This window comes from Euprymna scolopes, chromosome 6 (genome assembly GCF_053919585.1).
Source record: "Euprymna scolopes isolate OS-2025 chromosome 6, ASM5391958v1, whole genome shotgun sequence".
Taxonomy (NCBI): Eukaryota; Metazoa; Mollusca; class Cephalopoda; order Sepiida; family Sepiolidae; genus Euprymna; species Euprymna scolopes.
The window spans coordinates 87,506,102-87,534,025 of NC_136487.1; the positions used below are offsets into that span (position 1 = coordinate 87,506,102).

The 27,924-nt window shown below is 32.3% G+C and overlaps 1 protein-coding gene across 11 annotated transcripts in view; it reads left to right on the forward strand.

Annotated features, from left to right (window-relative positions):
• LOC145277764 (uncharacterized) overlaps nucleotides 1–27,924 on the forward strand; it is a 513,076-nt gene that overhangs the window by 117,570 nt on the left and 367,582 nt on the right. The gene's annotated exons all lie outside the window — the stretch shown is intronic.

Sequence of the window (27,924 nt, forward strand, 5' to 3'; positions counted from 1 at the left end):
GGACAATTATTATTTTTGGTAACCAGAGTGCCCCCTTTTTGCCTACTTTTAGGGGAGCTGGTTTTTACCTCACATTAAAAACGGCCTTGTGCCTAATTTGCTCAGTGGGGGAGCAAATAAATACCATCTGTTCCGGCAGATACTGCAAGCAAAGACCATATGTGTGGGCAACCTCACATATAAGACCTTGGTCAATGTAGGGGCAACCCTTCATACCAATTGTCACTATCCAACTCCCCTACTCCCCGGGGAGTTGGTCCCCATTTCCCCTTCACTCCTCACATTAAAAATCGGCCTTGTGCCTAATTTGCTCGGTGGGGGAGCAAATAAATACCATCTGTTCTTCAGATGCTGCACTTCCATTTCTTGTTCTCTTTCGGTGGAGCATTAGTCCTTCACGACTGAGACAATTTTTATTTTTGTACCTTTTCTCCACGTTAAAAAACGCCCCTGGTGTCTAACTCTGTCCCGTGGGGAGGCATAGTAAATAGGTACAGGTTAACATTAAATAAGACAAATTGAGTAGATTTTTATATCATTAAGATATTGTTCTATAGTCTTATGCCGGGCTGTGGTAGTGGACGGGGCGAGGGTTTATATTATCGTTCATTTTCCTTCTGTAGAGTCCAATGCTGAAGTTTTTCCATTGAAGATCCTTTTCTCAAGTAACTGAAGGTGAAGCTATTTCCTTTCGTTAGGTAGCTGATACATTCATAAAGAACGATGATGACGTGTTTATCTTATCTACCGGAGTTTCATTACTCAGATAGGAGTTGCTTCTGATTAGGTCATTCCCACAAGTCTATATAAGAATCAGCTCTTTCTTTTTTTGCACGAATGTTGCCTTACATATTTCACCTCTAAAGTTTTGTTTTCAACTTCAAATCGTTTCTACGATGGACGTTCCAAAAGTAAAGCCTTCTATTTTTTTTAACTCAAGAAGTTAAAGAGTTACAAAGATGAGAATTAAAACTAGCGACCTTTTGTGCTTCAGAATTTATTTTTCTACATAGTCATTACTATTCTGAATGCACTTTTGCTGTTAAAAATTTATGAATCTTAAATTAAAATATTTATTTTAATAATAAAAAGTGGCATTGCAGGACACTAGCATATCGAACATAAAAAAAATCGTCATGGATATATATTTTAGTTTTACTTTTTATATAGGCTTTAAAAGTTTGTTTTAGTTTTTTGTACGAAGATCTCTTGTCAGCATTCTTTCGAGCAAATAAAGACCGTTTTGTGTTTTAATTCCTGCTATTACACAATCTTCCCGGTTTGCCATTGATACTATCGGATTCGTGTTAGTGTTTTGCCTTATAGCTATTATTAAAATAAATCTTTTAATTTAACACTAATAAATTTTAATTTTTGTTTTGCGTCGTTTCTTTTTGTAATAAACAAAGGCCTTAAAATTAAAATATATAAAAACGTCTTTCCCTTTTTTTTTTTTTATTTCATTTTGTTGCTTTAAAAATCGAAATATCTTTTGAAAAGAAAATGCTGACTTTTCGCCGTTACGTTGAACACTCATATCGAGTTCATACACAACCTCAATATTACAAACGTTTGAGTGAATGAGTCCTGTTTCTTAAAGATTACCGAAACAGAAATGCAAGAACATGAAACGAATAAAAGATTTTGAGATGTTATTGGATTATTTTGACTGGAATAATTTCGTCAGGGTTGTTTTTTGTAACGTCTTTAAAACTCAAATCAACAAAAAAGTATTTATTTTCTTAGTTTCGTTGTAAACTAATTTCTGAGTTTATACACAGTATTACAAATGTCTGCTTGAATGGGTGCTTATTCTTAAAAATTACTAAATTCTTGATTCATAGCTTTTTAATACTCCTAGATTTGTTATTTTTTATTGAATTATGAACCTCTCAGTTTTCAGTTCTGTAGTCTACTTCAAAGTATTAAGAAAATTGACAGCAACTAGGAAACCAGGTGCAATACACAAATGCTTAAAGGTAGACATTTCGAATGGGAAACCATTTTGATGTGTTCCAGATGTAATCTTGTATAACGATGCCGAAGGAAATGTGCCACTGTTATAGGTGTGCACGGCTGCTGCGGTATTCCAATTTGCGATAAACTAAGCATGAAAGATAATAGAAACTCAGCCCCCCCCCCCGAGCAGTTGGACGAAAGCCAAATTCTCCTCTTTAGCTAAATTAGTTCTATCTATTATTTCAAGCCGGCAAAACCTTGTTACTTACGTTGTACATCAAATCAACGTAATTGAGTCACTTATGAATAGAGGTTTTTGCCATTCAACATTTTCCATCCTTGTTTTTTCATTCTGTATAAACAGACTGGGAGTCGATCGCAATGGACAAACTCATTTTAAATATGCATCGTTATTAATCAGTGGTTCGTTTTTGTTTATTTGTTTTGCTTGTTTTCGTTTTGTTTTATTTATTTATTCATTCGATTTTGTTTCGTTGTATACGTAAGTTATTTTTTGGTTTCTGGCGTGTTTCGCTTAACCACAGCAGTTATTGCTTACATATCTCTGATTGCATGCAATATATAAATATACAAACGGGTGGTTTAATCAGTTCTACATTAGGACAAATCCTGACTTGATTAACAGACACCGTTATTTCATGCATACGGCATAAGTACATAGAAATACCTCCAAAGTTAAGCAACATTATCTTTTATTTGCATACTGTTTATATAAGAAATAATAGTAAATTATCAATCTAGTTGACGCGAGGTTAATACATTACTCATTGTTTCACGGTGCAATTTCAAACATCTATTACTACTACTACTACTACTACTACTACTACTACACCTAAGTTAATCAACGGTCATTTCACTTAGGATCTCTTCCTATATATTGTGATCACATGAGATACATGTAAAAATATAAAAATATTCCTAGGTTTGGGGATTGAATTATATTTGAGAAATAAAATTATTTGAATTTTTCTAATTAGACATAGTATTCCATTTATTAACCAAGCATCCAATTTTTATCTAGCTTTTTTTCTATTATTCTCATCCACTCTCACTGTGGGTTATTTATACGCTTGCTCTCATTTTATACACTACCTATCTTTTTATCTATCTGCTTATTAACAAGCAATGTAATAAAACTAACTATAAAACAGAAGATTGGCATAGTCCATTACAAACAATAAGGAATATCAGTACAAGTAGTAACACTATTTAAATAACTATTAGAAAGAATTTTATTTAAAAACTATACATTAGTGTCTGTTTATGAAACCAAGGTTTGATCGCCCTGGGCATGCCATTTCAGGAGTAGAAACCGTCATATTAATCTCAAATCGAATCTCCAGCAACATTTAGAAATCAAAAACCTGTAGAAAAGGGGGAAAAATTATTCCTCATTTTTCTGTAAAATAGAAGATTCGGTCTGACAATAATAAGACGATTTCTACCTTTGAAATGACATGTCCAGACCTATGAAACCCGGTACACCAAACAGATATTTTTTCATATATAGATTTTAAATAAATATCTCCTCTCTGTTTCAGTCAGTCTGTCTGTCTGTCCCTATCTATATATTTAGAAAATGCAGTTTCGGTGCCCACTCCCCACCCACCAACTGTGAAGATTACAAAAAAAGTTGTTTACATTACTCACCCTATTGCTTAAACTACATATTCCATAATTCATGGTCCTGGATATGACCTTAAACTATATCCAGTGGTGAGGCCTCAGCTTGCGGGCTTTGGGGAATGTGGAGCCACCCTTTAATTGCCATTGCTCCCAGGTCCACTCTGACCCGGAGTGGTAGTACCTGTTAGGGTCCCAACTATGGGTTAAATAGAAACCGACTTGAAAACAACAAATATATTCTATGAAAAAAATTTTCTTCAAAGTCTTTGGATTCGGCATTAAATAACCTGAAAAGGGTTGATATGCCGTAGAACAAAAACAACCAACCAGCCAACCATAATTCATAATGATAAATTCAACAGTTTAGGATTTTACAAAGCACATACATATTATTAACGCTCATGTGCACACACCGATCCTTTTAAAAATGTATACTTAGTATAACTCAAAATGTGATATAAAGCAATACTTTTCTCTATTAAACTTTTTGTATCTGATTTATTATAACAACTTTTGAACCGGTGCGAGTTCGGATCCTATCTGTCCTAAATGACAAAGTTTACGGAAAAAGCATAATGTGCCCAGTCGAGAATATACATTCCAAAATTCATAATTAGTTCATGATAAAATTAATTAAAAGTAAAAGAAAATGTATATACTCCCTAAATGTTAACATTTACAAAATAAAAATGTCCCCATGTTACTCACCGTACTTTTTAATATACATATTCCAAAATTTGAGGATATTATCCTATATATATATATATATATATATATATATATATATATATATAGGTTCAGGTTTGAGGTGTTCAAAAGTCAGGACTAATGAAGACAATGAGGTTGTTAGATAGTGCTCAATAAAAAGAGCAAAATATTTTTTTATTATTTGAGGGCAACCAGTTACATATGTAATATATATATATATATATATATATATATATATATATATATATATATATATAAATTGGTTATGAATTCGATTAAAAAAAAAACACTTTAATACAAACAATTGTTTTTGCCATTGAATTTTGTTTGTTTTTCTCTCGTTTGATGGTGGCAGATAAAAATGTACACTGATAAATCCTTTTTGAAACTATTGTGATGTTTTATTATCAGGAAAATTTATGTTTTCAGAATGGACAGAAACAATTGTTCGTTATATATATATATATATATATATATATATATATATATATATATATATATATATATATATATATATATATATAAGTTCACACTAACTATTGTGTGATTTCCATAGCAAGTAAATGAAAGAAACCATACTTGAATGATTGCTAGGACTTGTCCAAACATGTACTTGTCTGATATAATGAGAAATCTGCTTTAGATTTGTAAATGGATACCTACACTGTTCATCAGTTTTATTGCTGTGTTATGTCTTGTTTTTGATTAGCCCTTTTTATTCAGAATACTAATATAAGCATTTTTTTTTTGTATACTGAACCAGTCAAATAATGAAGTGTACCTTCTTGTAATTTGGTATTTATTATTCTAAAATTGTTTTCTTTTTCTAACACAAGTGATAAATTGTTTATGCTAATAGTGTAAACTTTTGCAAAGGACAATCATTCTTGCAGTTTCATAAACTATATGCAGGGTTTCACGGAAAGGAGCCAAAATGCAGAGGATTAATTTTTAATCAGCAGTGAAGAAGCAAGTAAATATATAGTCTTATTTGGAAATAATGTTGGAAATGTGTTGGATTTTTCACCAGGTCATTTTAAGATAGGGAAAGGAGAGGTTCCTTTTTTAGGCACGAAAGCTTACCCAATCTAGTGCAAAAAGTGATGCTCTGACTATATTTATATTTTTTAATATCATTTGATTGCTCTCCAGACAAGAATTTCTGTGAGTTTTCTTCAATATTTATTAAGGACTGGGCTTTTATAAAAGCAATATCCCCTGATGATGTTTCTAGTTAGTTAAAACTAGTTAACTGAAACATACTCTTGAATGTGTAGCAAGAACTAAATATTAATGTAAAAATAAATTTAAAAAAAAAAGTATTGTACGAATGAATTATTGCTTAATTTAATTTAGTTTGATGCAAAGGAGGTAAAAAGTTATGGAAACCCTTCATGAAAATTCAGATAGCTTCGACTTTTGTGAAATTTTCGCAATTAAAAAGTTAATACAATCCTTAAATTTCAGCTTGTTTGAAGTATTCTAAAGAGTTTTAAGGGCATAATATGGGTACAACCTCCCATTTGAAAATTTAAATACAGATTTGCATTCTTTGATGTATAGTAATAATACCACTAATTCAACAAGATTCCATGAATTTTAATTTCTTTTCAAAACCCCTTAAAGTTTTCTAGAATCAAAATCATGTGATGTATTAAAGATTCTGGACATAAAGTGTAGTATCATTTTATCCTGATATTAAGGGCATATAAGTGGTGCAAAGCTGTTCTGTTTGCGGAATTAATTTTAGCCGTTCCTAGGCAGGTATTCTTCTAGTTCTATTGTGTGTAGCAGCTTGGCTCAGTTTTATGTAATATCTTTTAGGTTATCGAGATGTGTTTATCTGAGAACTTTTTTTATTTTTAGTTTTTATTATTAGTTAAGATTACCCCCCCCCTCTTTTTTGTTTATAAAAATTAGGTTTGTATACGTGGTTATTCTTTTCTTTATGATTATCAGTTCTTATTAAGAAATTCTTTGCTCAAAAAATAAATTTGCATGCGTAATTATTGAAACGAATCGGACACGCGTACGTTCATCTTTATTATATAGAAGAAGAACTTTTAGAGTTTCGAATTGGTTGCTTCTTTCAAGTTGTAATTGCAAAGCAAGCCAGGAGTCTTTCAGATGGGTGAGGGATGAATACCATAAATCTGGGAAGGTGACAGGTCTGATGAATATGTGTTTCATGTGCAAGAACATCCTCATCCTAGATGACTGTTTGTCTAATGGGGATCGGCAATGTCAAAACTCCACCTATCCTGACATTTTCTTTGCCTCCCTTCCTTCAAAGTTATTTTCTCTTCCATTAATGCATTATTTCAAATGAGTCAGTCCCTTTAGTATTGGTCAGTAATCATCTATCTAGATTACAGCAATCCGCCAGAAAGAATTCTATTTAAATCCCAGCGAACATAGATTATTTTCCATCCGAGATGCCATATTAGTTAAAATGTTGAACGCACCTTTTCTTACTCTAGCCATGATTGTCGCCTGCATTGATTGAGTGATAAAAATCATTATTTTATCATTATTATTCATTCACCTCATCTATAAATGACTTGAGTTTCTTCAGCAAGAAAAAAAAGAGGCATTTAAAAATTGATTGACATTCATTCAAGTTCATATATACCACACATTTTTTATTGCTTCCACATTTTCCCCAAATAGTTCTATCATAGTTCCGCCTTATTTTAATAATAGAACACTTTAATTGTATATAGTTTAACTTCATTTTACTCATTAAAAAATATATATAGTTTCACTTTATTTTAATAACATTTAAAATAGTTTACAGTTTTGCCTTATTGTAATAACAAACGCTTTAAATAGCCTATAGTTGTGTCTTATTTTACTAATAAAACACGTAAAATAGCCTATAGTTTCACCTTATTTTAATAACACTTTAAACAACCTTTAATTTCGCCTTATTTTAATAAACATTTAAAATAGTTTCTAGTGTCACCTTGTTTTAATAACAATTACTTTATATAGTGTATAATTTCGCCTTACTTAATAAACATTTAAAATAGTGTCTAGTCTCACCTTGTTTTAATTACAATTACTTTAAATATTGCATATTTTTGCCTTATTTTAATAAACATTTAAAATTGTTTATAGCTTCACCTTTTTTATTTTTTATGACGATTACTTTCAACCATTCAAGGTTATAGTTTGCTCTTTTTGATTTTCGGTTTTTGCTCCGAGAATAGGATAATGGTGATAAGCAAGATATGATCCCTTCTGATTAATGCTTATCTTTCTCTCAAGTAAGCAAATAAATTTTCCCTTTTCCCCATGTTAAGAATGGCTTTCTTGACCGCTTCACCACATCCAGCCAAATGAAGAGCAGGAACCGGAAGTCAAAAAGAGCAGATAATATCTCTAAAAGTTACTTTGTGTGTGTGTTTGTGTACACGTGAGTTCCTTCCTCATAGGTTCTGAAACGGCTGAGCCTATCATTTTGCAAAATTCGCATAAAGATAATTAATATGTCTGGCGGTGTTCTTATATATATTTTGTACAGAAATTCATCCGATAAGTATCAAAAATCGAAAAATCCGATCCTAAAAATAGTCTTTCTTTCATATAGATGAAAACGAATTTTTACAGGGGGAATATTTTACATTACACCGGCCAAGGAAGATAATAAAATCTTAGAAAATCATTTCTTCTTAAAAAAAAAACAACAGATTTATTGCCATCTGGAATAGATATATAGCTCAGTGATAGAGCATTCGATTATAGATCGAATGATCCCTTATTCAAACCCAGGCGTACCTCACCATTTTATTTTTATTTTTTCTTATTAATGAGTTCAATTTATGATAAAAGGAGATGCACCATTTAAAATTGCCGCAAATCATTTCTTCTTTTGCATATTTTAAAACTAAACATTAATCAGAAATGACTTTTCCAGGTCATTCATCATCAAGCCCAACTATCAGCTGACGTGATATTGTAAACAAACATAGACGGGATTTGATGAACGACATTATAATTATTTAATTTTTCATTTTTTTGTGAATTAATGCACCAGGCAAATTATTCGTCGTAATATAGAATATTCAATAGAGGATTGATTCTATAATAATTCATATGCATTCTGCATAAATTAAAATATCATGTTTAAGCATATTATATGACCGGGCAACGCCGGGCGTCCAGCTAGTTGACTATAACATCAATCTCATTAACTATTTTCATTGAGTGTTTGTGTTTTTCGCTTTGATAAGTGGTAATGTAACAAGTGCATTTTTTTCTTTTGACTCTTTTGATGTAAAACTTTCATCTGGTTATACTTGGTACTATATATGTTTTGAGAAATCCCCATTTATACATCTATATATAAAGCAAGGTCGCCTGTATGTGTGTATGCGTATCGCAGCATCATAGTTAAATCGTTAATCTAAGAGTCAAACTCCCCACAGATTTGGAATCAACACCTTCAATCCATCGAATGTCTCATTAATGTCGGAAGTTTTTGAACATTTTTTAAGACTCATTGTTTAAAATTAAACGTATGTAAAAGTAACATAAAAATAGATGTTCCGATGTTTTTAGCGTTCTAATACTAAAACAACTGAAGAACATACTTAGAATGTACTAGTAAGAAAAATAAATAAACATAAAAATAAAGACTTTCTTTTAACATTTGATATCTTTTTTGTGATGAAACTTTGTATATTTTAGACATTTATTTTAGATTTTTGCAGGATGGTAAAACAGATTTTTAATTTTGTATCGTTACACCAAACTCATAAACAGTATAAGTCGATTTAAAAGACAAAATATTTTCATTTGATCAGCGGTCATTAGAATAAGGATTTTCGACATAAGGTTTAGCATCTTTATATGTTGATATTAATTTTCATAAGGGGACATAAAATTGCGTAAAATGGTTCTGTTTGAGGAATTAATTTTACCCGTCCTGAGACGGGTATTCTTCTAGTGTACTCATAAAACAAAAATCTACTAAATGACGTGACACATACAATAAGGTTTTATGCCAAAGAGTGAATAAAGAGTCCTAGGTCAATTTAACTCATGATAGATTGCTGTTATTTTGATGTCTACATGCATGTTGACATCGTCGTTGAAAGATTTGAATAGCTCTGAGGTCTGAACATAGGAGGTCGTTGATTTTAGATATGTTTGATAACCCCATTTTATGGGCATTAAATAAAATAGAAATAGGTTCATTCTGAATAGGTTCAAATTTGTTGTTGTTGTTGTTATTGTGGTGGTGGTGGTGGTGGGGGGGGGGGAGGAGGAGGAGGAGGAGGAGGAGTAAGGCATATTACCACTAAAGTTTAAGGGTTGGGCAATCCTGGTGAAAAGTTGGACAGAAAGATATTTGTTCATATTACATTTAAATTTCTGCATGTTAGGATTGTTAAGCACACAGGGAGCAGAAAGAGAATTCCAAAGACAAGCAGTCTGAGGAAAGAAGCTATCAGAGTAGAAATTTTCCCAGCTTCTAAGGGCACTACAGTTAAAGAGTGGAATTTTACAGCAAGGTGGATGGGTCAGGCCTGTTCTCATTTGGAGCATATAAGTGCAGTAACTTTGTCAACATTTTCCAGTTTTGTGTAAGACTATAAACTGTATCTGATGATAAGTCAACCAGTAATTGACATTACTCCCCAGTGAGTCTGTGAAAAACGGTATTTTTCACATGAGATTAGATTAAGCAAAAGAGTGGAAAATTCCATTAAAAGTTTTTAAAAATTGAATTGGGGCTATGTGTCAAAATATGACGTTATGGACAGGAAGTCTGAAGTAATATTTAACAATAAAGATAGCAAAATCCTCCTTTTTAGCAGGTGAGCTGATTGGATCCAGATGTCTTTTTCAAAGCTTTATTCGCCTCCTCCCTGATAGCAACAAGAAAAAGCTTACATTACGTGTAAATTTATAGTACTGCAAAAATAAAGCAGGAAAGATGTATGTTGTTGTCGTTTTTATAATGGTAGTAGCTAGAAGAGTTCTTGCTGTAAATGTTTTACAGGGGAGGGGACCAGACATTGGGGCTTAGTCGGACATGAAAATAATGATAGAGTAGAGAAAGACTAATAACATCTTTTCTGTAAGACAGTGGTTGTTGAGAAGAGATCATTCCTCACTGATCCAGATTAATAATCAAGGTAGTGGAATGGGTGTTTTCCTGTTATAAATTTTCATAGCAATATTTAGTTGTGATTTTGTTAAAAACGGGATTTTCCACATAAATGTGTCAAAAAAGTCAGATAGATCCTTTCTTTCTTTTGGTGCTAAGCATTAAAGTGCACGGACGTTTTATTAAGCTTTCATCTACAATCAATCCATTTATTTATTTACTAGCGGGATGTACCTAGTGTTGCCCGTGTGTTTGGGGGTGTGGATGTAGGAGAGGGTGACCCTGTTTTAATATTATAAAAAAAAAAAACACGATGTTAAGAAAAATTGGAAAAACCAAAACAAAGCAAACCAGCGAACAAACGTAAAAATAAAAAAAAAGGAAAAAAAAGGTGTAAAAGAGGAAAAATGTTTAGGTAGAAAGACAGCCTCGAACCCGAAACATCGAGGCTAAGGCGAAAAAAAAATGCCCGAGACGTTACCCCTACACCAAAGAGACATATACTTAATAACAGATAAAATAAAACCTTAAAAAACACTTGCAGGTGGTTGAAACTAACGCGAACATTTTCTAGGTCAAACATGACGTCATTGTTGTAGTAACAGTACCAGAGAAAATGAAAGAACGATTTTTTCGGCACCCCTCCCTGTACAAAACTGATGATTTTAGGGTGAAGGGATTAATGTTTTTGCCCAATTTTTCAATATTTATCGGGCGAAGGTTGGAACTTTAAAATGATACCTATCTGGCGAAAATCCGTGATCCATGTCGAAAGTTTTTGCGAGACATACAAACACACACACATACATACATACATACATACATACATACATTTTCGCTTTAATATATATAGACTAGCGAGGGATACCCGGCATGTCGGGGTGTTTTTCGGTGTGTGTGGTCGGGCGGGGGTGGGGGTGTTAATGAAAACCTAAAACCCAGAAAAACGAACGTTAAAAAACCCTGCTTGGGGGGCGTTGCCCGAGTGTTTGGAGGGCCTGGGGGTGTTAATGAAAACCTAAGAATAAGCGAAGTAAAAAAAGAAAACAGAAAAACGAACCCGGCCGGTGAGGGGGGGGGGTTAATCAAAACATAAAAAAAACTAACTTATGCAAACGAACGATGTTAAATGTAAAAATCGAAAAAACAAAAATAAAAAAGGAAACAGAAAAATGAACGTTAAAAAAAACATGAAAAATGGCTTAAATAAGCCTGTTTCGATATTAAAATTAAAAATTTTAAAAATCGGAGGGTACCCGGGTGTTTTTGGGTGTGTGGTCGGGGGTGTTAATGAAAACCTAAAAATAAGCGAAGTAAAAAAAAAAAAAACAGAAAAACGAACGTTACATGAAAAATGGCTTAAATAACACTGGTTCAATATTTCAATTTAAAAAATCGAAAAAAAAAAGAAGACATCTCACACCATGATTTGAACCAAAAACGTTTAAATAATGAACCAACGCGCTAACCAACTGAGCTAACACGACGTACGTGAAATTCAGTCAGTTTTTCAACTATTTAAACTAAATCAGGTCATGACGTCATCTGACGCATGTATAGAACCGGTCGTTGTCACGGGAGGATGGTTTTTGTTGACCCCCCCCTCCCCGTAGAAAATTGTCGATTTCGGGGTGTAAAAATTAACGATTTTGGCCAATTTTTCAGGCGAAGGATGGAGCTTCAATATGATACCGAGTTTGTCAATTTTTTTTCTGTCTGTCGAAAGTTTTTAGCGGACACACAATCACACATACATACATAAATACACACATTTTCGCTTTTATATATATAGATTTATGGTTAGAAACCTAAATAAATTAAATGAACTTCAACTGATCGATTATTTTTATTATCTCCTTTGCAATGGTCTCTAAATGACTGAAAAAAAAAATCAACTGCTTTGTGTCATCAAATGGAAGAATATTATCACTGGAATTGTTAAACGCTTGTAATCATAATGCCGTTTGCTATATCATAACTCTACAAGCATGAATTTTCAAAAGGACAAAGATTAAAACTGAAAAAAGGAGCCAGTTTAATTGCAAAAATAAGGGTAATCCTTTTTGGTCTCCTGATTTATCGGAGAGGGACCTATGTTTTCAGTGGCGTCCGTGCTTCTGGACGATTGCCAGATACCCGTCCATTAGTTTGTTTTTTTTTGAAATTTTGCCACAAATTGTATTTCATTAAATAGATGTGGACAGTAAAAAAATTTTTTGCAAAAATTCCCATTGCATCCCCAGGACTCAAAAGAGGTAAAAAATGATACATTTTGCCCCATAACTTTTGATCCATCCATTAGATTTTTCTGAAACTTGGCCAAAATATGGAGCTCATTGTTCTTAATATAAATACAGTATGGGTAACCCTGGCAAAATTCTGGTTCATGTCCCCGGGGACTTTTAGTGCTAAAAATACCCCTTTTAGTTGCTCTTTTTTCATATTTCTCAACAAAAACTTGATATGTCTGACTATATAGTGGTTTTTCATGGTAATCAATATACATGTGTTAAGGCCTGAAACTGCACTGCTTTTCATTTACACTTGGATCCAGTGTCCCCAGGGACTCAAAAATATCCCAAAATGGTTAAAAATTACACTTTTTGCCCCATAGCGTTTGATCCATCGATTAGATTTTCCTGAAACTTGGAAAAAATGTGGAGGCCATTGTTTTTAATATTATTTCAGTATGGGTGATTCTGCCAAAATTCTGGTTTCCATCCCTCTGGGACTTTTAGGGCTAAAAAACATGCCTTTTTGGAGCTCTTTTTTTCATATTACTCAAAAACTTGATATGTATGTCTATATAGTGGTTTTCCATGGTACTGAATTCAAATATACATGTCTTAAGGCATGAAACTGCACCGTTTGTCCATTGTGGGATTCAGCGTTCCCAGGAGCTCAAAAGGGGCCACAAATGCCTCAAAGTTGCAAAAATGACACTTTTTACCCCATAACTTTTGCCCCATCCATTAGATTTTTCTGAAACTTGGCGAAATGTGAAGGCAATGTTGACCCTTCACACTTCTCACATTCATCATTTCTTTACTATTTTTTGTAGTATTATCTCACATGCAACACCAAAGGGGACCATGTGCATGGGGCTTTTTAAAAATTAATCCATGCATTTCCAAGTTTTCGACCAAATAAACAAAAGACATTAAGATGCAATTTGTAGTATTTGTCCATAGTTTGTACAGTGTGCATCTACTAAATATAGTATAGAATTTTTATTTAAAATTATATTTTCATTTTGGGGCTAGAAAACTGGTATTCAATCTTTGGTAGTGTCATAGCAAAATCTAAAACAAAAACGTACTTGATGTCTCCTTGCTAAACATTCAGCACTATAAGTTGAAAATGAAGGGTAAATGAGGCAATCCGAAGAAAGGAGTGGCGCCGTCCTTTACATCTCCGTGTAGAAACCATTGAAGAGGAAATCTTTGGATCACTCTCATCTACGGACAAGCTATTTATTTATTTTTTTTATTTATATATGGTTAAAAAAATAAATGAAATAAAAAATTTGAGTGGCCGGTGGATTTCATTCTTCGTTTCTTTTGCAATGGTCTCTAAACGAACGAAAAAATCTGGAGTTTATCTACTTAAATTATTAAAAAGATGCTACTCTCTAAAATCCACATTAAGTCACAGTTAGAAAAAAGTTACATCTTTCATTTGGTTGTATATAGCATTACTCAACTGAAGATGATGTCTGTTTAAGATTTATTAAAGGATAAGAAATTAAATTCCATAAAGAAAATAAAGCTTGTTCATACCTTTCTGTTTTCCCTCATTTGCCATTTTCATTCTCTTCTAGTTAATACTGTTTTATCTACTAAAGGTTTGCCACTCATCAAGGCAAAAGGTCAATCGAGGCTTAGAGTTTATTAGTTTGTCAGGTGAACGGTGAGACAACACGATGGTTGTAATTCAGACGAATTTGGTCATTTAAAAATATTGCTCAACAAGAATTTGTTTACATTGGACTTGAAGAGGTGATGTGTACTGGAAATTTCATAGCAACAGGAAGTTAAAGTGACACGTAATGAAGAAGATAAAATTTTCCTCTTTGGCAATCGATTTCAAGGAATCAAAACATGCCTTGTCGCATGCTTGTTCTATCCCTACTGATTGGTTTCTCCTTCATAATCATTTACATTAATCATTCAACCGTGTGTTCACTAGTATTAATGTAGATTTGGAGTTTTGGTAAAAAGACGCTTATTAGACGTGCCTTGTTTTTTTAAACTGATTTCAAAACATGTTTTGTCATTGTGCTTATTCCATTCAGACTGGCTAGTTTCCTTTCTCGCATTTGCCATCCAACATCTCTTCTATTAAGTGTTTGGTTCCCTTGCTAGCCAATTGTCTTAAAGAGTCATCTGCCTGAAGCATGTTGGCTCTTAGTCTTTGGTGCATCCTCTTTATGTAATAAATTTTTCGAAGAACATTGATTTTTTTCTTTTGTTAATTATTCTATTTATTTTGTGCTGCTTTGTATAATATGGCAACACATCAGGATCTTAACTACATTAATTAAGGAGAGATTAATGTCCATGTGGTTGTAATGATTAATTTGTTCTTGTCGTATAAGACTGCAGCCCGACATTTTATGTTCGTTCTAGATTTCACAGACCTGCCTCGAGTGTAATTCGCTGATCATAACAACTAGATAACATGATTACTTTTACAATGCAATTATTATTTCATCTTTTTTATGCTGTTTTGATCCTGCTTTTATACATCAATTAATATTTTAAAAAGAACTTATGTGTTTTATTTATTGGGTATTTCTTTATGATTAGACATATAGCTTTTTTATACATACTGATGAGTCACTAATTACCATGGCTAATGGCTATTCGAAGATAAATGTAATTGTTGATCAGATGCTGAACAATTCTATGAGAGAATTGGATAGATAGAATTTTATTACTTATAAGGTATTTGTTGACATTAGACTTGAAGACGATTGTGTGGTAATCATTAGGGAATCGCATGGTATTATGGTTCACAAATGGAAAGTTCTTGAAAAGAAACATTGTCCAAACAATTATATGCAGACACCATGTGCAACTGAGTCTGGTTCGCCATCTTGTATTTCTTTCTTTGTCATAGCTACACTGCTTGGATGAAATTAATGATTGAAAACGTCCTTTAAAAATATATATTCATTTATTAAGCACAAGTAAACATTATCCGGTTAGTTTATGCGTTGCTTCATGAATTACTAGGGGTTTTTTCAGCTAGGAAGAAGAGCCTCCTACAATAGACACCTGCATATCATCACCTGACAACTATTTCAAAAGCACCCTCGCTCTACAAAATCAAAATGTTTGATCAACCATCATCTTTATAATTTATACTAACGATAATTGTGATGCCGCACTTTAAAAAATGTTCCATTCGAGCTTACCTTTTTTTAAACAAGTTTTAAATTAGGAGTTCTTCCCTCTGTCTATTAAGTCTCTTAAAAATTAATAACTTAGTGGTATTTTTACTTTATTTTTAATTTACTCTCTAAATCACTTTATAATCACTATATAATTCACTTTATAAATTATTCTATAATTTACTTTATAATTTACTTAATAGTTTACTTTATAATTTACTCTATTATTTACTTTATGATTCACTTTATAATTGTTTTGAGTAAAGTTTATGGTAAGACGCAGTTGTCTCTTACCAAATGCGAATATTAATATTAGTATATACATGTATCGATGCTGTGCAATTGATATAATGAAAGAAAATATAAACATCAATTGAAACCATACTCTTGAATGATCAAAGAAGTGTTCAGATGTATAGGGATGAACGTCTAAAATGGCATTCCTTTACTAAAATCGATATATTGGTTATCTTTCGACTGAACCTAAGTTGGATACACATAATGCTCTAACGACTGAAATCTAAGACGATATCTTGTCTGGGAAGAAATGGATTATTTTAGACATCAAAGAATTTGCAAAGCTTCTTCATCTGAACAGATATTTCTTGTGTCAAAATAACCCTTTAATCAAGACGTATTTTTATTTGACGATGTTTCTAAGATGAGCTATTGTTGTTATTTGCATTTTTGCGTCTGTTATCGCCATTTGGTTGTTGTTATATTAACATAGTTTGGACCGTTGCACTCTTCGACCTTCCTCAGATGTTGTTTGCCATAATAGCTAATCGATTATTATAAAATATATCATGGGACTGCTTTCCAGCTGACTACAACATGATCGTTTTCAAGTCCAATGTAAACAAGTTCTTGTTGAGCCGTCTCCTTAAATAATCAAATTCTACCCAATTTTTGCCACTACCGATTATTATGAAGTTGTCTCCAATCACCAACCACCTAACACCTATCCTCGAATGGCATTCGAGCCTTGATATGTGGTGACTCCCATGTAAAAAATGTAATTTAACAATTAATCAATGTAGTTTATCTATCTATATATAAAGTCAATGTTTGTGTGTGATAGAAATTGATATGTTTACAGTATATTTCAATAAGTTTCAATAAAGGTTAAATTTTTCACAGAATCTGAAAACACCATTGGAATTTTTCTTTGATTCCATCTGGGATTACTAGGAATAATTATCGGTTAAATCCATAAAATAACTGAAATATATTAGAATGTAAAGAAATGAAATTTATTTCCTTTTTTTAATAAATTTACTTCGTATCATAAAAAAATAAACAAAAATATTTCAGTGAAGAATGCATTTACAAAATTGATTAAACATTTAAATTATTTTTATTGATATTTTTTAAGATTTTCAATAATTAAATGAAATCCATTTTATTGAATCCATTTGCCATTTTACAGTTGCATGATATTTTACTTTTTCAGATGAAGACTTTGAATGCATTCATTTTTGTTTTATTTATTAACCCTAGGTGGATTGGACCGACTTCCTCCAAAGAAGGGAGTGTCTAAGGAATATTAAATTCACAAAAGGTCCCAAACGATAACGTTAAGTTTTTGCAGTTCTTGCAGAGAGGTGCCAACGTCCTCCTACGTACAGCACTTGGTATTCCCAAATTGTTACCCATCTGATATTGGTATTCCCAAATTGTTACCCATCTGATATTGACCAGGCTCAGCATTGCTTAGCTTCAGTAATCTAACGAGAACTGGTGTGTCAACGTGATTAAAGTAATAACTTAACTCGCTTTGACAACAATAACAAATCAACTGTTACTATTGATGTGCTTTTCACACTATTCTCCAACCCAACACTTGATCAATGCCAGGCGCTATAGTAGTTATTCATAATTGAGCTTAAAGTATAGATAATTATATCAAGTAGTTGTTAAATTACTTGTTATTTAAAACAATGTATATACCAAATATACACTTCAGACAGATCAAATAATTATGCAATTATGGTAAAACATTGTGTTATAACAAAGGCAACTTAATGTGTGCAACCCAGAGGGTTTAAGGAAAACACGGTTCACTGTGATGGCACACGAGAATTCAAAGATACAATCTCCTTTATGAGTCAGGCAGTAAAAACATTATCGACAGATCTTAAACTCTTTCTCAAACTACCCATCCACAAACAAGTTATAAAAGCGATGCCAAAAGGATTTTTGCTGAAGCCTGAAAACTGATGTTCCATAACTCAATCTAATGATGAGTGATGAAACTTCTATTCATTTTGAATTCTGTATTCTATCTCAGAGAAGGAAAACTGATTTCAACAACAATGGTAATAGCACTGATAAAATGAGCCATTTGACTGTAAAAATTGGAAATCTTATGTTTATGGTTTTGCTCTAGTGTGTCCATTTAATTGTATAAGCATAAGTCAGATAAGAAATTTATGCATTGCTATTGAGAGAAAATATATGCAGTAGAACCCCGGGATACATTTTTTCAGGTTACGATGTGGAATACAATGTTTTTCCGGACCCTGGTTATGGTATTTATCCTGCCTTACAGTGTTATTTATAATGTTATTTGATTATATACATGTGTATTATATACTGTACTGTATTTCATTACTAATTTTAAATATGTACTGTATAAAATTTTGCATAGGGCCCGCCATATGGCAATTTCACCTTACAATCCCAACCCCAGAACGGATTAATGCTGTATCCCGAGATTCTACTAATTATATTTTAATAAAACAAAATTATCTCCATTGCTCTGTATGCAAAATAGTTTGATCAGACATTTTTTATTCTTTGATTAGAAATGTAATGGAAGAAAAAAGTTTAGGTTTCAATGTATAAGTATAGTTGCTTGCAAAATTTAAAAAAAAGTATTTATTCTGTGTTTTTTTTTTATTCTTAAAACTATCTCATTAACTTAATTGAAAATGTTATTGTTTTGTTTTGAAATATCAGTATGTGAATCGTTTTTGTTTGATTATTACCGGTGGGATATTTTATTTTGTATTACATAACTGAAGAAAAATAGAGAAGTTTTCGTTTTTAATGTAATTTCGAAAACATGACAGTAACATATGTGCTTCTGTATGGAAGAAAACAATCATTTGTTGTTTGTACTTAGATTTACAATAAGTATGTAAGCTTAATAAGTACAATATGCACACAAAACATTGATATTAACATGATATAACATTAACATAAGATGGCATTTTAAATAGGTGATATAAGTCAAATTAATTTACATGCTATCGTGATAGTAAATTATTTTAAATAGTTAGGTTAATTATTAAAAAGTATAATTATCTAAAATAGGAAATTTCTTCTAATCATTTAGTAATTGTGTTCGGTATAAACGAAAACCACTTCCAATATAAAAAAAATCTTCCATAAGTATTTTTACAAAGAAACTAAAACGAATTATATATTTTAGTGTAAAGAACTTAGTACAAAAAGAAAAAGGAAGAAATAGCTAGTCAGAATCAAGTATCGATATGTTAGATGCAATTTTGCATGGGTCTAAATTTTCAAATCCCACTAACTTCTTTACAGATTAAATAAATAATTACATAAAATTTCTATATGAATAGCAAATTTTAAAAAAGAAAACCACTTCATGTTATCATTTTTTGTTAGGTATATTTACTAGAAAATGATTTAGTCATAATGTGTTATCATTTTAATTGGGTGTTATAAGCCAGACAGCATAATTTTATTTCTTTATCACTGCACGAGGTATGGTTCAATTAAAAGATGCACCGATAACAAAAAATTAAATATTTGCGTTAAGCAATGGAACATCCGACAATGTAATAAAAATTGTTATTTGAAAATAATTTGTATATAAAGAAATAATAAAAATGAGAATAAGAAGCCGCGGTGGTAATTTTTATATGTAGTATTAAAACACATTGTACCTATTTAATTGCCTCCCCATGAGAGTTAAGTTAGACACAAGGTCAGTTTTTTTTATACAGGATAACTCCAACTTCCTCCAAAAAGGTACTCTATATTGGACAAAAATAAAAATTGGCTCAGTCTAGAATAATTTATCCTAACCTGACTGAGAACAGAACAAATACTATAACTCGATCTTTGTCCAAAGGCTAGGCTTTGTAGCGAACGAAAAGTTAGTTAGAAATGCTTTCTATTTTTCAGCACTAGTACTTCATATATATTTCATTGATTTTAAAGTAAGTAAATAAGAAAAAGAAAACATCAAAATTACAGAACATTATAAAGTGTAATATAGGGTTGAGGGCTGGGAAAAGGATTATACGGAGGAACTGCATGAAATAAATTGGTTCATACACTGAAATGCTATGCAATATAACAAACCAATATTTATTTTGATGGTTTTATTGTTAAATTTGTGCTAATTTAGTATGCTATCTAACATATAAAGTTATCTTGTCGGATTTCGAAAGGCAGGCCGAAATAGCAATCCGTTTGACATATAAATACTTGATTCAGACTAGCGTTTTTTTTTTTTTTTAAATATTTCCTTCTGCCATGTTATTCATTTGAACATATTTTATTTCAATTAATTTTTCTTAAAATACTTATTCCAGCTAGTAGATTTTTCAACTGCCGATGCAATTATCTACCTGTATAAGAACTAAGTACGTTCTAGGATGGAGTATAGTTGCCACATCTGAGCAGGAGCTGCTGAAAGCACCTATCCTGCTTTGACAGAGTTCAAAATAGACTTTGTAACCTAGTAGAGGATGCCCTTTTCTCTTCCTTGCAATCTCTCCACAGAAGAGACGTTGCAAACCTGTCTCTTCTCTATCATTATTTTCATGGCAAGTGCTCGTCTGAGCTTCAATCTATGATCCCCCTTGCCAAACTTTCATGAAAACACTCATCTACCTGAAACCACTATCAATAATTTCCCCTATCTGTGCCTATACCTAAACGTAGATTCTATGAACAAAGCTTCTTTCTTAGAACTGCATGCCTGTGAAATCCTGTCGCATTTGCCTGCTTTCCAACTGACTACAATATGGTTGTCTTCATGTTCAATGTGAACAAGCTCTTGATGAGCTGTGCCCTTAAGTAATCCAGTTTACCAAATTTCCACTAATTTCGACTAATAACAATTACTATCGTATTGTCACATTGACTACCATACACTCATTAACCCTTCTCCTGAAGTGGCCTCTGAGCCTTGATAAGAGGTAACTCCTTTGAAAAAAATTGTTAGAGTTGGGACATTTTCGTGTATTTATGAAAACGCATTAAAGAGACATTATCATGTGTGAATTATACTGAGTTATTTTTGTTTTGAGTTTTAAAAAAAATGAAGATATATAATAATTAAATTTTGCAACTTCAAGCATATCTCTCTATGTGCATATATGTGTGTTTGTGTGTGTTTCTTGCCTCCACATCAATTGCACATTATTATTATTACTATTTTTTATTATTTTGTCTTTACTATTAATTAATAAGCATCAAATACTAAAACAAACTTTTAAAAGATTCATATTCTATAAAATAATTTGATTACAAAATCAAAGTGACATTTTCTCTTTATTTATTTTCATTATTTGGCGATCATTATTTTCTTTTCACTCCTGGACAGCTCCGAGTATTTAAAGCTAATCAAAAGTAAAATAATAAAAAGAATAATTCTATTGACGATCGACCGATATAGATATTCTAGTTTATTTAAAAACTGCAAAAGTTTCCTTGAAATGTTCGTCTTTGGCAACAGGAATTTCATACCCATCGAGCATCCATTCTCGGCAATCAATCTAACAGACTGGAGGCTGCCTTGAAAGCACCAAGCCCTCTTTTGACGGTATGAAGTATATAGTCTCATTTCAGTTCTAGGAGGTGTAGCATCCAAAGTGCACCCCTCGGGGAGATTGGTTCTCCCCACCTTTCGACCTTGTGTCAAATCTTGCTACAGTGGAAAGTAAATAAATACTAGCTATACAACTGCCACTAAAATATATCATGTTAGACAAAAAAATTTGAGTGAGTTGAAGAAAGATTTTCTTTAGAGGGGTAGGGTGGATAATTTTATTATGTGAAAGTAAATATTTGAGACTTTTAAAATCCCAAATATTTACTCATGTTCTTTATTCTAAGACATTTATTTTTCTGTAAGTTGCAGTAAATACATGAAAATTTTATGAATTATTAGATTGTTCCAATGTTTGATAAAAAAAAATAATAAAAAAATTCTTTAGGAATACTAGCAAAAACATGCCCCACCCTGTTTGCATATTTTTGGTACATGACCAACGAACATATACTTACACTGTTTGATTAAAAGGGGGAAATAATACATGGGAAGATAGTTTCCTGACAACAGAGCAGATAATGCATTAACCGCTCCCAAGAAGAACAGATAATGCATGTATACAATCAAAAAAAAAAAAAAAAAGGTAATGCCTGGGAGGTGCGTATCATAACGAATAAATATATACTACACTATCCTCACCTCAAAAGAGGAAATAATGCCAAGAAGGATGGTATCATGACAATGAAACAGATACTACCACTACCATTTCCCTCCACAATTACCATTAAAAGATAGTAATAGCATAGTTTCGGTTGCAGACAGATAGATACCAAATTTCCATTCATAATGACGTGTTTGAGTCAAGTTATAAGTGTAATTTTGGTGTGGGGACATCTATTTTAGATTATTTGTAATATCCTCAGGGTCTCTTTTACTTTACCTAGGTAAAAGTACAAACTTGTTACTCACAGAAAGCGTTTTCCTTGACTGCTGCTGCTACTACAAATATTACTAGAGCTAATATTTAAACTAATGACTATAAAAGTCCAGGTTCTCTAAGTTGTAATAACATCTAATAAAAATAATTTAATAAAAATAAAATAGAATCATCATCTCAAATTTTTATGTCTTATTAAAAAAAAGAAAATTAAAAAGAAAAGAAACTTCAACAAGAAAAAAAAAGTCTTTGGTTAATTCCGTTTCTTCATTCCAATCTGTGAGGATAGAAATTCAATCCTGTTTATACCGAAATTCCAGCTTGGCAGTAACATTCTTCTTAGTAACTACGTTTTTCCAGTAACCTTCAACACTCAACTGTTTGGTCCAACTATACAGACTGTCATATAATATACAAACCTTAAAAAATAAATAAATAAATAAAAATTGGCCTGCTTTTTTTTCTATCACACAATTGTATTTAGACTAGCTTATCAAGATTTATTTTTTGTTTAATTTTCACTGAATACTTTTTTATTATTCCTCAATTTATATTCATTTTTTTTTTTTGTTGTTGTTTTTTTTTTTTTTTTGCTGATTCTCTTCAAGTTTCTTTGCGATTTTATATTCTACTAGCGGAGAGGAGGGCGCCTGGCTTTGCTCGGGCATAAAATACGCTTAATATGATATTTTAATTTGTCCAGATTTCGTATGTATTATTATAGTTGTGATTTCAAAAGTAAAAAAAAAAAAGAAGTATTTAAGTACCATCAGCTAGAATCGAAACCGAAACTATAGCATTCAAAACTAGTGAAGTTACAACTGTACCAACGTGAAACGCAATGTCAAGTGATTAAAAATTAAAAATAAACTAAGATGAATGTACAAAATGTTTAACGATTTTTTCAATTTTTACCCATTTTTGACCCCTTAAAAACAATTTAAACCGGCTAAAGACCCATAAAAGAACAGCCAATAAAAAATCCAATTACTTAAGACTCCTGGCGCTGCTTTGCAACTTTTAGCTTCAGAGGAGATAGTTTGAATATATGGAGACAAACCGACAGACAGGCTTATAGCCGTTTGTATATCAGACTAGTAGAATTAAAATTAATTCCTCAAAGAGAACAGTTTTGCAGTACGATTAAAATCAAGAGATAATTCAATGCAAATCTCATATATTTGAATTTTCAAATGGGAGGTTGTGCCCATATTATGCCCCCTAAAAACCTTTTTTGAAATACCCCAAAGAAATTGAAACTTCAGGAATAATGTCTTATATCTTTGTTAAAAATTCACAAAAATTGGCGGTAGCTGAAGTTTCAAGAAGGGTTTTCGCTATTCCTTTGCATGAAACTAAACTAAATATAGCCCACATCTGGACCGCTTACATGTAGCCCTTGTGTTCCAAAATTCATAATGATCGATTAATTAGTTTAGGAGTGAATCCTATACATACAAATATATAAAGAGATCTAGATTTAAATATCGTTTCTGAATTTTTGAGATGAGGATTGGTTATTCGTATTACTTGGATTCTTCAGATTATTGTTCTCATCTTTAGTGTTAGGTTCTACAACGTTTTGATCGATGTAACCTCCGACCTTCTTCAGGTGTATCTTATCGAACCTGGGAATCTAACCGTGGTGCAGTGGTTTGACTACTTGGAAAAATTCAGTTGTAACTGACATTCTTCTGAAGGTTCAACCCTCAGTGTGAACAACCAAAAATACAATTACAAATTACTTAAGACTTCTATCCAGTTAGGGCTGATGGAACAAGAGCATGCTACCCCCATGGATTAAATAAAGCATTCTGTTTGAAATTCCGTGCAGATTCCTGAGTTTGACAGAAAGGTTCAAGAGTTTGACAAAATACACCTGAAGAAAGTCCGAGGTTACATCGACCAAAATGACACTCAAGATGAGAATAGTATTCCAAAGAATCCAAATAATAGGAAGTATGGGTACATAATAAATATTTTTATGCACTGAATCCACTCCTAAACTAATCAGCCATTCATTAAAAATTTGTAAATATGCTATGTGTAAGAGTGGGTAATGTGAGTTAAACTTAGTTTGATTTTAGTTTTATGCAAACAAGACGAAGAGGGGTGGAAATCCTTTGGAAAAATTCAGTTACCTCTGACTTTTGTAAAATTTTAACGATTCTTATTGGGCATCAATTGATAAATAATTTCCAAATTGTAGTTTTGGGGGAATGTTTTAAAGGGTTTTATTATGAATAATATGAGTAAAGAAAATCTAAATATTTCAGATTTGCATTACGTTTGATTCATAGTCATTAGATAACAATTAAACAAGATTCCCTGAATTTCATTTTTTTCATCAGACACCTTAAGCTTAAGACTTAAAATCGTAGACATTTTGTAGATTCAAAATCAAGTAATAGATTTTGATCAACATTGGAACAAAGATTCTAGATATAAGGTTTAGTTTCATTATATCTTGATGCTAATGTTCATAAGGGAATTATTTTACCTGCTCTGAGACGAGTATTTGTCTAAAGTAAAAAAAAAAAAAAAAATGCAGTTTTCTTTTCTTAGAAATATAATATATTTTCTGTTCAGTTTTGAAACAGTTTTTTGTTTTGTGTTCTAATATTTATTGTTATAGTAAAGTTGGCTGATAAATGTTTGTTTCTCTAATGTTTTTTTTTTTTTTTTAATATATTGCATATAGTAAATTGTCCCCACTAAAGACAAGATAATGTCTATGAGGATGGTCTCATGACAACAGAACAGATTCCACACTATCCCCCTTTCCCTGCAAACAGATGCCTGGGAGGATTGTTTCGTAATAACCGAAAAGATATTACATTTGACCCCATCCCACATAAAAAGGAGTAGCTAATATATGGGAGGATAATATCATGACAACAGAACACAACCCTACATCTCCAAAAAACAAGAATGTAGAAGGTAATCCCTGAGCGTATTGTACTCCAAAAGGAGAAGGTAATGCCTAGGAAGCGTGTAGCATGACGAATGAATAGATGCTATACTACCCTTTCCAATAAAAAGGAGGTAACGCACAGATGAATGGCATCATGACAATAAAACAGATGTTACACTACCCTCTCTGTGAATTGAACATTGAAAGTAAATTAGTCTAAATAGTATAGTAAACTGAATTGAGTATTGAAAGTTAGTTATAATATAGTTTAGGATTCAGACAGACAGATACCCAATCTCTAATATTAATAGAAATAATAGTATATTTTTGGCTTCAGACATACAGATACCTAATCTCCATTAATAATATATAATGTTAATTAATGGCCAGTATGTGATCTGTATAATGACTTGAGGCATTCAAGTAATGCACCTGCATTAAATTGTGTGCAAAGAATAAATGTGCTGTGGAAACCATTAATTATTTTTCAGACTTTTGGTAAATAGTTTAAGGTTGATATTTGAGACGGACATTTTATGTGAGTATATGAGAAGAACAGATTTACATTGGTATTTAAAGGGGACATATTTATGTTAGTATTTAATGAGGGTATTTTAGGTTAGTATTTTAGGGGGACATATTAAGGTTTCTAATTAAAGAGAATATTTTTTTAGATTGGCGTTTGAAAGGAATATATTTAAGTTGTTGAGGGACACATTTTTCGGTTTGCAAGGAGATATTTAGTTTAGTATTTAAGGGGGACATATTTAGATAGGTATCTGAGAGGGATATTTTCGAATTGATATTTGATAGGGAAGTCTTGAGGTTGGAATTTAAGAAATGCATTTTTAGGTTGGTATGTTTGAGAGGCACATTTATATTTTCAAGTCTGTGTCCCGCTGTTATTGGCAAAATATTACCAGAAAAAATGGAAAACGCGAATAGTCTCGCACATAAGAAATGTTAACAAACACTTTTATATGTTCTGCTACAGTTGTTACGTATTGTATTTTTGTCTTCACTTTAATTTATTTTTCTAGAATTTTCGAAAATCTTAAACCATTATCTAAATTGTTCTGCTCCACTTTTAGATACATGCCTTAAAGTCGACTTACGTTATTTATTTACAAGTCTCCAATTAAAAAATGAAATCAGTTTGCAAAAAGAAAATAAAACAATTTTCAGAGAAATAATTGTCTTTAATTTCTAAGAACGAGTTTTTCTTAAATATTTTAATTTTGTTTTATGGTTTTTAATTTTATTATTACTTCTATCATCTATAATATAAATCTCACCTGTCTGTTTAAATGTATGTATGTATATATGTCTGATCATGTCATATGCTACTGGTACCATGTAACCCAGTACTACCTGCCTCATGGTCGGGTCACCGGCGACTAAACTGGTACTCCCACCAGACTTGTTTGGTGAGGATGGTGGCTAGTCTCCCTGAAGGATTAAAAACAAGACCTTCCAAAGGGCGAATGAACCTTTTTCGGGGTCAACAGCCAACTAGCACCGTGTGTGTTTGTGTGCATGTATGTGTGTGTTGGGATGGAGAGGACTCCTGTAAGCCGTGGTGAAGGCAACCTTTCTAGGAGAAGCCAATCTTTGATTTAAAAAAACATAAATCGAGAGACCAGTACCCGCATTAAGCTGGTCTGCAGTTTAACTTGTTGCTGGCTATCTTGCTCTTGCTTGTTGCTGGATCTCAACATTTTGAATTGAGAGAAAGACTTAGCTGTCGTACAAAGCTAAGACTCTGTAACATCATCTGTGTATAGATACTCCCTCAGGCATTTGTCTATAAAAGAGGTCCTGTGGCGATGGAAAAATTGTGACGTGTGGAGGCTTGAAATGCTGGAAGCATGTAATAATTGATCTCAATGACCATCTTCAGTGTCATGCCTGCTTGAGCGTGTGAATTCACCGGTAGGACTAAAAAAAAAAGTCATTTTTGGGCACATGAACTTGAAGTGTCTGAGGGAGTGGCACTCGTCTGACAAGACGTTGCAATCGTCATGTCTGCCTAACATTTTTGACAGAGGCGACAGATTTTCACTAGATTGGTATCACTTTGAATATTGACTCTTCGGACGACAAATATAAAAAAATAGCCAAAAACATTAATACCTTCACCCTCAACTAGGCACTTTTCTACAGGGAGGGGTCGCTTTTTTCACCGATAATTTCGAAAGTCTCCCCTCTTTTTTATTGCCTAGCCTTAATTTAAACCTTTGCCACTTCCGGGTTGGCAATGGATGCAACGGCAAAGACATCACGTGTTTTTTTTTTCACATTCTTTTCCTCCTTTGTGATACAGGCTTTTTTTTTTTTTTGTTGTTTTTGCTCAACACGCACCTCCAAACACCCGGGCAACGCCGGGTACCCAGGCTAGTCTAATATAAATGCGGATTAAAAATATAAAGACATTCATTTACATATGAAAGAGAAATGGCTGCATTAAGAGGGACAACTTATGGAAGGC